Source organism: Azolla caroliniana, unplaced genomic scaffold, assembly GCF_043228905.1.
Source record: "Azolla caroliniana isolate FFs.n. ecotype wild unplaced genomic scaffold, voAzoCaro1.0.p SCAF_11, whole genome shotgun sequence".
NCBI classification, from domain to species: domain Eukaryota; kingdom Viridiplantae; phylum Streptophyta; class Polypodiopsida; order Salviniales; family Salviniaceae; genus Azolla; species Azolla caroliniana.
Window position 1 is genome coordinate 86,909 of NW_028230446.1, and position 13,127 is coordinate 100,035.

Consider the following 13,127-nt stretch of genomic DNA (forward strand, 5'->3'; position numbering starts at 1 on the left):
AGCTTGTACTAAGGTAATACTACCACTGAGTTGCGATATTGTAAGTTGTTTATGTAAGTACCTACGATCCTCATTATAGCATCTACTTTGTGTTAACTCTTTGGAAGCCGTCGTTGGGGTGCCGTCCACCACTCTTCCCCGCTTCTTGGGTTGGACGGGCTGGACAGGTGGCACAAGCAAGGTGAGCCACTGCGTTACGGTGTGCCATATCCTCCGTCCGTCTCGGCCTTCTTTGCCGTCTTTGCCTCTGACGATCTCGATCGCCACACACAAACCGTTAGCGATCAATACCGGCCAATCCACCTTGATCCCTTCATAGGTGGCGATGATCATCCCTGCCCGGTTCTGCGGCATGACATGGGGTCTAGGGTACACATGGCCGTATTCGTGGAGCACACGAGCAATCTCGCGGAACAGCATATCTCCACTGCCCTGTGTCTGGTAGCCCTTGCTGGCTAGGGAGTACTCACCAAAATACTTGATGAGTTGCTCCGAGGTCGGATTGTCAATCGTGAGTATGCCTCCCTCCGGAAGGCCTGTTAACGCTCGGATCGCCTCCGCCGTTATGACCTCTGTGTTGATTTCTTTGATCACCTTGTCGGCTTCTTTGTGTGGCGGTACCTCCATAATCATCAAGAAGCCCTCGAGCCCGTGTTGCTTTAGCCATTTCTTGGCGGCTTCCGACAGCGTTTGCGGATCCATGTCTGTGTCGAGGTCGGATTGTGGTGGCGAGGTTGGATGGTGATGAGAGTGAGATTGAGAGAGAGAGAGTTCAGAAGGCGGGGATTCTCTGCGCGTAGGTTCTCGTCTGATGATCTTGCAGCGCCTTGGTGCTTCTGTGCTCCTGGGTTCGCGAAAGTAAAGGGTCTCCACGCGCAGTGATTTTTCTCTGTGCATTCTGGCGCCTTTTTTGAGTGTGTGCACGTCGTGTACTAAAATAGCATTATGTCCTGTGGTGGCACTTAAATGCCCACTACGTACCTTTTCGCTCCTCGCTCTTTTGTCCATTCATACCTCACTTTTGCATGATTACTTCGCTTTGTTTTTTTTTTATAAATTTTAATGTGGTGTGAGGTTAATTGTCCATTGGTCCTATCGGACCCTTATCGGCCTCATTACGGTCTGCCGTCGCCTCATTCTCGCCTGTTACCGACTTGCCGTCTCCTCTGTCTTGGTGGTTGTCGTTCCCCTCACAGGTTGTCGTTTCCTCACCGGTGTTGGTCCTTTGCTCAAATGGGTTCTTAGGCATCGGTCCTCTATATGGCTTCAATCGGAATCCATTGACCCATTTGCCTAGCACTTCGCCGGCAAGTGTCCCTAACTGGTAGGACCCATTATACTCACGTGTCAGCCAATACGGGCTGGTCCATCTAAACCGTAGTTTTCCCGGCATCTTGCCCATCCGGGTCTGAAATACTAACATCGGCTTGCCGATTGCGAACATTTTTTCATTTCCTTTCCTGTGCCGGTCGACAAATACTTTCCGTCGCCGTTGTTCCAATTCTAAGTGCAGGATGCTTGCCAGTCGTTGTTCCTCGAGTTCACACAGCGTTGTTGACCGTATTGCCTCCAACTCCTTCTCGTTCAGCCTTTCCCGTAGTTGGATCCGTAAGCTGGGTACTTGGAATTCCACTGGCATTACCGCCTCTAGTCTGAACGCTAACCGGAACGGTGTTGTTCGGATGCTCGTTTTATATGCCGTCTGGTATGCCCAAAGCGCGCTATGTAGCTTGGTATCCCAATCCGTTCTGTTTTCATTGACGATCTTCCGGAGGATATTCTGGAGCGTTTTGTTCGTCGATTCAGCTAACCCATTTGCTTGCGGATAGTATGGTGTGCTCCGTTTATGGACAACGGCATAGAATGTCGTCAGGCTTTCAACTACTTGGCCGAGAAAGTGTCCCCCTTGGTCGCTTATTAATTCGATTGGGCATCCGTAACGGCACCAGATGTACTCATATAGAAATTTTGCCGTTGACGCAGCAGTGTTGTCTCTTAAGGCTTTGACCTCCACCCATTTCATGCAATAATCCATCGCCACGATGACGTACCGATTACCTGTTCTCATTGCCGGTGGTTTGAACGGTCCCACAAAGTCCAGCCCCCACTTCTGGAATGGCTCGAGTGGTAGTACAGGCTGGTGTGGCATCCGAGCCTGCTCCGTTGGCTGGCCCATTCGCTGGCATAGGTCACATTCTTTTGCGTACCGTACAACATCTCTTAACGTCGTTGGCCACCATAGGCCACTTTGCCATATTTTCCTGGCCGTCGCATCTCCGGCATAGTGACCTCCGGCAACTCCGCAGTGGGCTTCCCTCAGTATGAGGTCCTTTTCATCGCTGCGCACAGCCCGTCTCCATATGCCGTCTGTGCCCTTATGGTAAAGTGTGTCTTGCAGTAAGCAAAAATGTCGGCTTTGCACCGCCAGGCGTTTCCGTTCGTCCCGGTTCATCTCTTCCGGAGGCAATCCTGTGCTCAGAAACTGGTGCATGTTTGTGAGCCACTTGTCTTCCTGTGCCACCGTCTCATCTGCTGCCGTTTCCGTAGTGACTCGAAACAGCTCCACATCCGGAAACTAGTCCGCTACTCCGTCACCCGTCTCTCCGGACTCTAATCGGCTTAAGTAATCCGCCACGGCATGCTGTATACCAGGTCGGTGGAATATTTCAAACTCGAATTTCTGTAACAGTAAGGTCCACCGGGCCAACTTACCGGTGAGTGACGCCTTAGACACCAGGTAAAGGAGTGTCGAATGATCTACATGGAAGGAAAACTTCCTTCCCAATAAATAATGCCGAAACTTTGTCACATTGTAGATCATCCCTAGAGCTTCCCATTCCGTGGTAGAGTAGTTCCGTTCCGCTTGGGATAACTTTCGGCTGGCATAGTACACTGGCCGGTACCACTTTGGCTCCGTAAGTTGCATCAGTACGCTTCCGATTGCGATGTCGGAGGCGTCCACGAACACATGAAATTCTTTACTCCAATCCGGAGGCTGTACTACCGGTGCTTGCAACAATAGTACCTTGAGGGCCCTATACGCCCTATCCTCGATGTCGGTCCACCGGAATGGTGTCCGATGTACGGCTGCATGCAACGGTGTAGCCAGGTCGGCCATGTATCGGAGCATCCGGCTATGCCACCAGATCTGGCCTAAGAACCGGCTCAATGCCTTTGCCGTTGCCGGCGCCGGTGCTTCTAATATGGATTTCACTTTGTCCAGGTCGACTGCAATACCTTCCTGGCTCACAATATGTCCTAATAAGGTTCCACTAGACACGCCAAATACACACTTTGCCGGATTCAAGCTTAGCCGGTACGCTCTACACTTTTCTAAACAAAGACGGAGGTGCTGAAAATGGTCCTCCTCCCGGCTATAGACGGCGAAATCGTCAAGGAAAACCTGCATAAAAGCCGGGATATATTCACCAAAGATTTCCATGATGATTCGTTGAAATGTTGTTGGTGCGGTTTTAAGTCCGAACATCATCACCACGGCCACAAACACCCCCCATTCGGTGACGAAAGCCGTTTTCTCTTGATCATTGGGGTGCATCTGGATCTGATTGTACCCGCTGAATCCATCTAGAAAGCTATAGACCTCATGGCCGACGACGGCATCCAACACTCCATCTGTGAACGGAAGTGGAAACGCATCTGTTACCGTAGCCGCATTGAGTTTCCGGTAGTCCACACAAACTTGAATTTTTCCGTTCTTCTTCGGTACGACTACGATCGGGCTCAGCCATGTCGCTTTCTTTACCGGACGGATAAAGCCCACTCTTAGCAGTTTGTCGATTTCCTCCTTGACTTTGGCGGCATAATTGGGATTCATCCGGTACCGTCTTTGTGCCACTGGTTTTGCGTCCTTGCTCAAGTGAATCTAATGCTGGTATAACTGAGGGTCGAGTCCTCGCATGTCTTCGTATGACCAGGCAAACACGTCGCGAAATTCCGTGAGAAGTGTGATCATTGTCGTTTTGTCTTCGGACTTCATCTCCTTGGCGATGTGCACCGGTTTTGCTTCGTCCGTGGTCCCGAGGTTCACCTCTTCAAGTTGTGACGCTTTTACGCGTTGTGAAACGGCCATTTCCCGTTCCAACGCTTCTTGCGCTTGCCGTAACTCTCAGATTGCGTCTTTATCCGGTTCTGCTTCAATCTCTTCCGGCTGCGGTAAGTATGGTGCTACTGCTTCGGCAACATCAATTTCGAAGAGAGGTACAATCTTCGGGTTTTCCTGCAAGTATTGAGCTTCTTCTTCGTCAGCTAACCCTTCTAGCATGTTGACGCATTCTGAATACAACGGTGTACATTCCTTGCCAATGCTCGTCCTTGGCTGTGTTGGTACCCGTACTTTGGCTTTTCCTCGCCGGAAGGTAATTATATTTTTCCTCCAATTCTCTTTGATATGTGCCGTTTTCAACCACGTCCGCCCCAGCAATAGCGGGTATGCGCCTTGTGCCTGTAATTGGAGTATGACTGCCGAGATGTGAAATGTATGACCGCCAACGGTGACTTCTAATTTTCGTATTAATCCAGTCGGCCGCACTGAGCTTGTATCGGCCATCCGTAACCAGAACGGACACGGCTCCCACTCGTGGATTCCCAGGGCATCACACATCCGGAGGCTTATTACATTCACACCGGAGCCTCCGTCTATAACTATGCCGAGGAGTTCTTTCCCTTTTACAATGGCAGTGATTACCGGACTGTTGGTGTCCACCACCATTGGTCCCTCCTCTGGATTCGAGAAGAGTACCGGTGCCGGTGATGATTCTCCTACCGTTATGGCCGTCTTCAGTCCTTCCGTGAATCTTGGCACGAGCTGTAGGAGTCTTCCTAGTGGCAGCGTAATCTGGCATTCTTGCAACGCCAGCCATGTCTCGTTCTCAGAGTGACTGCTGCCGGCAAGCCCTACGGTATTCTCCTTTTGCCGCTGTAAGTCTGTGACATTTTGCTCATTTGCTTTTTTCACCCATTCCGTCGCTTGCTTCCGGATGGTCTCCTGCGTCTCCCATTCCTTGGCCATGCCCTTCGACCTTGTGGTCACTTGCTGCAGATCTGCCACTTCAGGGACTACCATATTTACTGTCGGTCGTTTGTCATAGCTCTTCGCCGGGCATTGATTACTATAATGGCCTTCCTGTCGACAGTAGTAGCAGTAGGCTTTCCGGGTATTGCTGGATTCGGCATTGTCTGTTGTACCCGAGGCCGGTCCTGTGGTAAGCGCGGGGTTTTGGGCCGATTGGCTGCTCGAAGCTCCTTGTTCCGGATCCCGTGGGTAGCGGCCTTTTTTGAAATGCCGTTTTCTGTTATAGTTCTTCTTATTGCGGTACTCTTGGCGAGGTTGGTCGTTATATCTGCCGTATTCCTCCCGTTGCTAACGATACCCGGGGGAGTGCTCCCGGTCATAATGTTCGTATCGTCTATTGTAATCCCGGTACCGATCATATCTATCATGCCGGTCGTAGTTATCCCGCCGATCACTGTACCGGACATCATTCTCCCATCAATCGCCATACCGGACATCTTGTGCCGGTCGGTCGCGGTCCATTCGCCGCCAGCGTTCCTCTTCTTCATCCCGGCTGCTGCATGGCTCTATTTGTCGGACGGGCGGTGCTTGCCAGTTCAATAGATTATACTCGCACCTATCCATCGTATGGCCCTTGGATTGACAGATCACACATTGCGTCCTCATAGTGCATTCTAGAGCCGAGTGTCCGGAATTCAAGCAGGTTGTGCACTGTATTGCTTGCCGAAACCGAAGGTCTTCATCAGACGGTAACGCCCGTTGGAGTGCTCCCAGTGTGAGCCAGGAGCTTGTCTTGTCCATCTCTCTCACCCGATCAATGACCTGGTCGATGGTACTTGTGCGGAAGTCAATTATCGTGCAAACCGTGCGTAGGGGTTCCCGGAGCGCATTTAGGAATATAGTCTGTAATTCCTCCTCTGGGGGTGCGCGGGCAAGCTGACTATGCATCCGTTGAAACCGGATGACAAACTGGGGAATGCTCTCCCCTGCCTCCTGTCGGATGGTATAAAATAAGCCCACCATTACTGTCTGGTCCACCTCCTTTTGGAAAAAATGCAAGAATTTAGCTTTTAAATCTGCGAAGGTGGTGATGGTAGACGGGTCCTGCGTCCGGCACCATCTCGTTGCCGGTCCCTCCAATGTGACGCCAAATTCCACATTCTTAGAGCATTCCTCTTCTTTCGGGGTCAATCGCTAGGACACATGGTTTGCTTCCCATGTTTGTTCAAAGGCGTGAACATGAGCTTCCGCGTCCGGATCATATCTATACTTGGAGTACTAGAACGGCATGTCGTCGTCCGGTATCGGTGCGTGGGCTGGCGGTGTTGGTGGTCGTTCCTGGTTTTTCTCCGGCGTCGGTGGTCTTTCCTGATTTGTTTCCGGCGTCGGTGGTCTTTCCTCTTCGACTTCCGGTGTTGGAGGTCGCTCTTCCTCTGCTGGTTCTAGAGGTTCCAGCCTTAGCAGGTCCGGTTCCTGTGTCGGTAAGGTGTTCGATCCTTTGTCCTCCGGTCCGCCCGGGGTTTCGTTGCTGCTACGGTAGTTCGTGTGCACGCTGTATTCCCCTTCAGAATCCGATTCATACGCTGAAAAGGCTTCTGCTTCGCCTTCTCCGCTTGCAAACGCCTGGAGAAGGGATTCGGTTTCCCGGAGGCTGCTTAGGCTGTTGCCGTCGTCCGGGTGCGATGTTTGCTGTAACCAGATGGACTCCTCTGCTACTCTCCGGATTACGTTGGAAAACGAGCGATCCGCTCTAATTTCCTGCACCGCTTGCTGGAAAGCCTCACGTCTTCTTTGCCTTTCGGCAAGGCGTCGAGTTCGATCTGTAACTAGGTCGGGCGTTGATCTAGTCATCCATTCGTGTCGTCGTTCGCTGCAAAAACAGGAATCGTGGTCGCCAAAAACTGTGTTAACTCTTAGGGCCGAACAATGGCCTAACACAGGGTGTCTACGGAAGACACTTCACCAAAGGGGTGTTACGGCAACAGGATTCGACTCGACGCTTAATCCGACTTAATTAGGTTACTTAGCAAGATCGTCCTTAATAATCACACGCGTAAGATATAACAATGTATGCAGAACGACAATTAACACAGAGAGATAACACACTAAGCTTTATTAATTAACCGCTACTCATTACATTGTATCCGGGCCTTTAAATAGGTTTCCGGTCTGTAGTACAAAACGGTGCCATCCGCACCTGTTCGGGATCGGTCCGGATCTGGAACGGCATACCAATTCCGGCCCGTCCGTCCACACTCATAGCTTACTTACAACCATTCCTAATAATTAAATAACTCCCCGTTTCACACTCTAGACTCCTTTGCCGGCTGGTAACATTTTGTGGCATAGATCCTAATTTACCTTGATTGGAGTGTTTCGTGTATGGGAAATTGCTAACTGCGGCGGAGTGAAGGATGTGCGTGAGTTTCGTACTAAGGCTCTCTAAAGATAGGGAGGGATCAAGGGAGGAGAGATGGGCCTGAACATGTTGAGCATATATGTCAGAGAGCTCATGTGTGAAATGTATTGTGGTGTGATGACGTGGTTGACTAGAGTTGGTGGCGTTAGAGATATTGCATTTTAGCTTGAAGTATAAGAAACTATGGTCCACAATGCACGTCAATAGGGCATGGGGCCACCCGGAAGGAGTTAATCATGTGGGTAGCTTCAGGGCGTCCTATTAGATAATCAATTGACATGCTTTCCCCTCCATATGGGAAACATGTGAGCTCTTTCGAGCCCCACCACTTGGCTAAACCATTATATATGACCATATGGTGTTGACTGCCAAGTTCGAGCAAATGATGGCCAAAGCTCGTGGCGTTTGCACCTTGATCCTTTGATCTACGTGTGGTGCCTATGTCTAAAGGATCGACATTTACCATTTCTAGTTTTCTATTCATCTGAAATATTGTGCATTGTCGAGATTGGGTTCTCGCATTAAAGTCTCCTACCATGAATACTTCTCCTTGGAAAGAATATCAGATTATGTCATCCGATAGAGGTTCATATGGGGAAGGCCCATGTGGCACTCCTTCATCAACTAATCTCGCCTCGCCAGCCAGATTATTACGAGAACCTTTCGAGGGGAAGTAACAAATGGCGAAAAATACTGACTTGTCCTTGCTTGAGGAGACTTTCACCCACATAAAACGAGCTTCTGGATCTGTCCTCATTATTTCTATCCTATTATATAGCTCTCTCCGAGATAATATTGTGACACCTCCAGATGCCCTGGTAGTGCATCGACGTGAGGTTTGTCTAAAAGTCTACTCCCAACGAAATCCTTCGACTCGTGGGAGTCCCCTATTTGGGCTTTGGTGTGTGTCTACTAGGAAAAGTATATCTACTACCTTTAATGTCTCCTCTAGGCAGCTGAGGTGTGTCCAGAGTGCGTCGTTACAATTCCATAAGATCATCCTAAGTGTATTTTCTGTCACATGGGCCACACGCCGTCAATTAGTAGTGCGATCATTTATGATCACTCACCCATCTTGATAAAAGGCACGATGCCCTTCTTTACGAGCTTGCATAACTCGTGGCATACAACTCTTGCGATGCTCAATTTGCATCTTAGTGAGGTCTTCATCGAGATAGATAGGGTCCCCACCCAATCTTTGAAGAATTGGTCTCTTCTTAAAGAAAGTGATAATAGAGTCCAAGTCTTTAAATTGAAGACCTAAGGCTCTCTTCCTAGTTGTGTCGCGTCCGGCCCTCTAAGCTTTGGTGATAGGTAGGGCTGTTGTGTACCCTAACATTTTCCCGAGTGTTTGTGCATCCTCGTCCGGGGATGCACCTTCCTTGAGCCTAGTGACACGTACATTTAGGCTTCGAGCCTGACGCATTTTCTCCTCTTCAAGGGTGGTATTAACAATATTTTCATCTTTTATTTCTTTTTTAATGTTTCTTTTAACCACATCTACCCAACCTGTTTTTGCTAACTCTATGTTATTTTTAACCTCCACTTTAACTGTTTTGATCTCGTCTTTTATATCCTCTATGGAGGATATTTCACCGTCCTCTCGAAATACCTCGATGTCATTAAGTTGTTTTTTGAGGTTGGTGTTTTCCTCTTCAAGTTTTTCTATTTCGGCCTTGAGGGCTTCTTTTTCCTCTCTATCTTTTTTCTTGTGGGTTTCAGCGTCTTTCACCCATTTTTTCATATCCATCTCTATTTTTGTTAAATGATTAAACATATCTAACAAGTCTTCTTTACTTATAGCCTCGTCTTGTATATCCTTATGTTCCTTAGTTTGTTTAGACATCATTGTGGTGTCAATAAGAAAAAAAAGATAAAAGAAATGGGTCCGAGACTTAGCCGAGTTTATGTGTATATCACAATCACATCGGCATTTTGTAGCACGCAATGAGCACGCCAAAAGAACCCACCAATGAAGGAAGGATGCATCGCCAAGAAAAGAAACATGATACTCAGCAACGTCAAGAACAAGAAAGAGAAGAACACGGCAGCATGACAGTACGACTGACAACGGCGACGGGCAGCGACGGACGGCCATAGGCGACAACGGGGCATCAAGTCATGCAGCACGCTGTCGTAGTGTATTTCGTACACTACGTGAAAATAATATAAAATAACCGATTGAATAAATATGAAGAAAAAAAGAAGAAGAAAATATCAAAATAAACATTACATGCATTGGGCAAGATTTGAACCTTACACCTTCATGTTAATAATGTAATGTCTTACCATTACACTAGCATTTCATTCGTATTAAAAAATATCATAAAAAAGGTAAGTTCACGTAGGATAAACTTTAGTTAAAAGAAAAACACATGCTAAAAGAAAAAGCTACGGATGCACATCTAGCGTGCATGACACTATAGTTGATAAAAAACGCACAAGTTAGAAAAAGCATAATCACTTTAGATAAAGCATATAGTCTATCTATAGGAAAAGCATGGAGTCTATAGTTAGAGAAAAAAAAAGCATGGATTCCTAAAACTCCCTCATCACTACATAAGGATGGGGAGCACAATGTAATAGGTGTGTGAAATATTTGGGAAATTGGATATATTTCCTAAAACACCAATAATAAAATAGAATCGTGGGATTCACGAAGTTTTATATAATCTTTCAATCTAAATTCATATTCTTACATAAATATTGATTAATGTAATACTTGTGGGATTCACAAGGTTTCTATATCTCTTTCTTATAATCTATTCATATTCATAAATAGATTAGCGTCAAATTCTTCCTCCTCCTAGTCCAAAACCTCGGTTGTTCCCACCTAACTCATGCAACGATCTGGCGCCGAAAGGCACGACAACGCAGATGGCAGCAGACGACGACAGATGGCAACGCAGCAACAGACAACAACACGGCACGGAAGAGAGAGAGAGAGAGAGAGAGTGCAACACAGTAGCGGATTGCGACGGACGTCGTAGACAATAGCGCGACAACAACAAACGATAGCATGACCGTTGAAAGAGAGAGAGAGAGAGAGAGAGAGAGAGAGGAGTTGTAAATGTAGTCAAAGTAAAGCATAAAGCTTAGAGGTTGCTCTGATATCAGATGTTTGAGTTCAAATATGAGAGTCCAAGATAATGGAGCATGCTATGATATGGAATCAAGAAATCTAAATTTTGAAACTTAAGGTGAGAGACATAAAGGGAAAAGCAAATTTGTGCCACGAATGAGAAACGCACAGACAAGGGTGCCTGTGTTTATCAATAAGATCATAGCTTCCTCGTCTGATATCGGATTTCTATGTTCAAACATGTAAATCGAAGCTAGTGGAAAAGGCAATGATATGGTATTGAAAAATCTAAAATTTGAAACTCAGGGTGAGAGACATGAAGGAAAAACCAAACTTGTGCCACAAACGAGAAACACACATATAAGAGCGACGATATTTATCAGTAAGCTTATAGCTTCCTTGTCTAATATCAGATTTCTATGTTCAAAAATGCAAATCGAAGCTAACGGAAAAGGCTATGATATGGTACCAAAAAATCTAAATTTTGAAACCTAGGGCGAGAGACATGAAGGAAAAACCACAAATGATGAAGGCAGAAAGAAGAGCGCCCAAGTAAATCATAAAGATTAGAGGTTGCTGCTCTAATATCGGATGTTTGAGTTCAAATATGCAAATCGAAGCTAACATAAAAGGCTATGATATGGTACCAAAAAATCTAAAATTTGAAACCTAGGGCGAGAGACATGAAGGAAAAACCAAACTTGTGCCACAAATGCGAAGGCACAGAGAAGAGCGCTCGAGTAAATCATAAAGCTTAGAGGTTCCTGCTCTGATATCGGATGTTTGAGTTCAAATATGTGAATCCAAGATAATGGAGCATGCTAGGATATGGAATCAAGAAATCTAAATTTTGAAACTTAGGCCGAGAGACATGAAGGGAGAAGCAAAATTGACCCACAAAGGTGTTGAGAATAAAGCGTGGAATATTGCTCGGCCACAACCGAGTCTCAAGCACTCAAGATAATCAAACACACACAAAAAGATGGGAATAACATAGAGAACACAGGATGTTTACGTGGAAAACCCTAAACGAGAAAAACCACGGGAGTTCACAAACTCCAAACTATCACTATCTGAGAGGGATACAAATATATGCACAAAGGCAACGACCTTGTGCATGTAGTTCTCGCCAGGTGGCGGCTACAACCGAAAGTGCTCTTTGCAACTTTCGCTCTCTCTCTCTCTCACGCACTGTACAACAGTTGCAACTCACAAAACATATACAGCAAATGACAACACAACCACATAAAATGTTTTCCCTAGGTCATATTTATACTAATATGGCTTTAAGGCTATTTACAAATATAGCCCCAATGGGCTTACACCAACATATTTACAAATATGTCCTCTCATCCGGTGAGAGGTTCTCATTGGGTCCTCTCTATCCGATTCAAATCCAGGTACTTCTCACGGGTCTCACCGGTTCTTCTTCATCCGGCCATTGCCGAGAAATCTTCATCCGGTCCTTGCGATCCCATCTAGAGGGTCTGTAATCCCAACAATCTCCCCCTTCACTCTGGCATGGGATGTTTGGTCAACTCAAATTGCCTCCAGCATGCGTTTGGCTTGTCGGATGTTAGCACTTTGGTCCACATATCTGACCTGTTCTCCTTCGAGTGTATTTTTGTCAGCACGAATTTCTGATCTTCTACCTTTTCCCGGATCCAGTGGTATCTCTATTGAATATGCTTTGTCGGGAATGGTAGGTCGCGTTCTTTGCAAGGTGGATGACACTTTGATTGTCGCAGTAGAGCCGATATTCCTCTTGCCGGACACCTAGCTCTCCGATGAAGTCTTTCATCCAAATTACCTCCTTGCCGGCCTCCACAACTACCATGTACTCCGCTTCCGTGGTTGACAACGCAATCGTCTTCTACAGCCTCGACTGCCATGAAACGACTTCCTCCGCATAAGTCATGACCATAGATTGACATATTCGCATTCTTCAGCTTTCCCATGCGAATGCAAACGAATATGAATACGAATGGGTGGTCAAGTATTCGTTTAACTCAAAAAAAAAAAAAGCTTTGTCTTTTTTAATTTCCTAGGATAAAAAGAAGGAACTTAGACAATAAATAGGGATAATAAAAGAGTTTGGGGATTTGTCACTACTAAATTTTTATAATAAATGTATAACTTATAAATTATAAGTATTCCTTTTATTTTTAATAAATAAATAAAATAAAATAAAGGCTCATTAATTTTTCACTTTTTATTCCCTCAAAATTTATGGATATTTTTATTTTGACATTAAAAATAGTACTTCAAACTAATCATATATTCAATTTTCTGTATAGTAAATATAAAAATATTTGTTTTAAAAAAAATAAATAATTGATTGATTAATTAAAATAAGTTTCACAAAGTCTCTTCATACTATAATCTATTAATGAATAATTGTTCTTTTTTTGGTAAAATAAATTTATTTAAATAAATAAATAAATATTTTATATCTATTTTGCAAAACGAATGGTTTTTTAATATTCTTAGGGCCATTTCATATTCTCGAATATTGAGAATATTGCGCATGGAGAATATCACGAATATCACGCATGTGTCAATCTATGGTTATGACATAACCGGATGTAGACCAG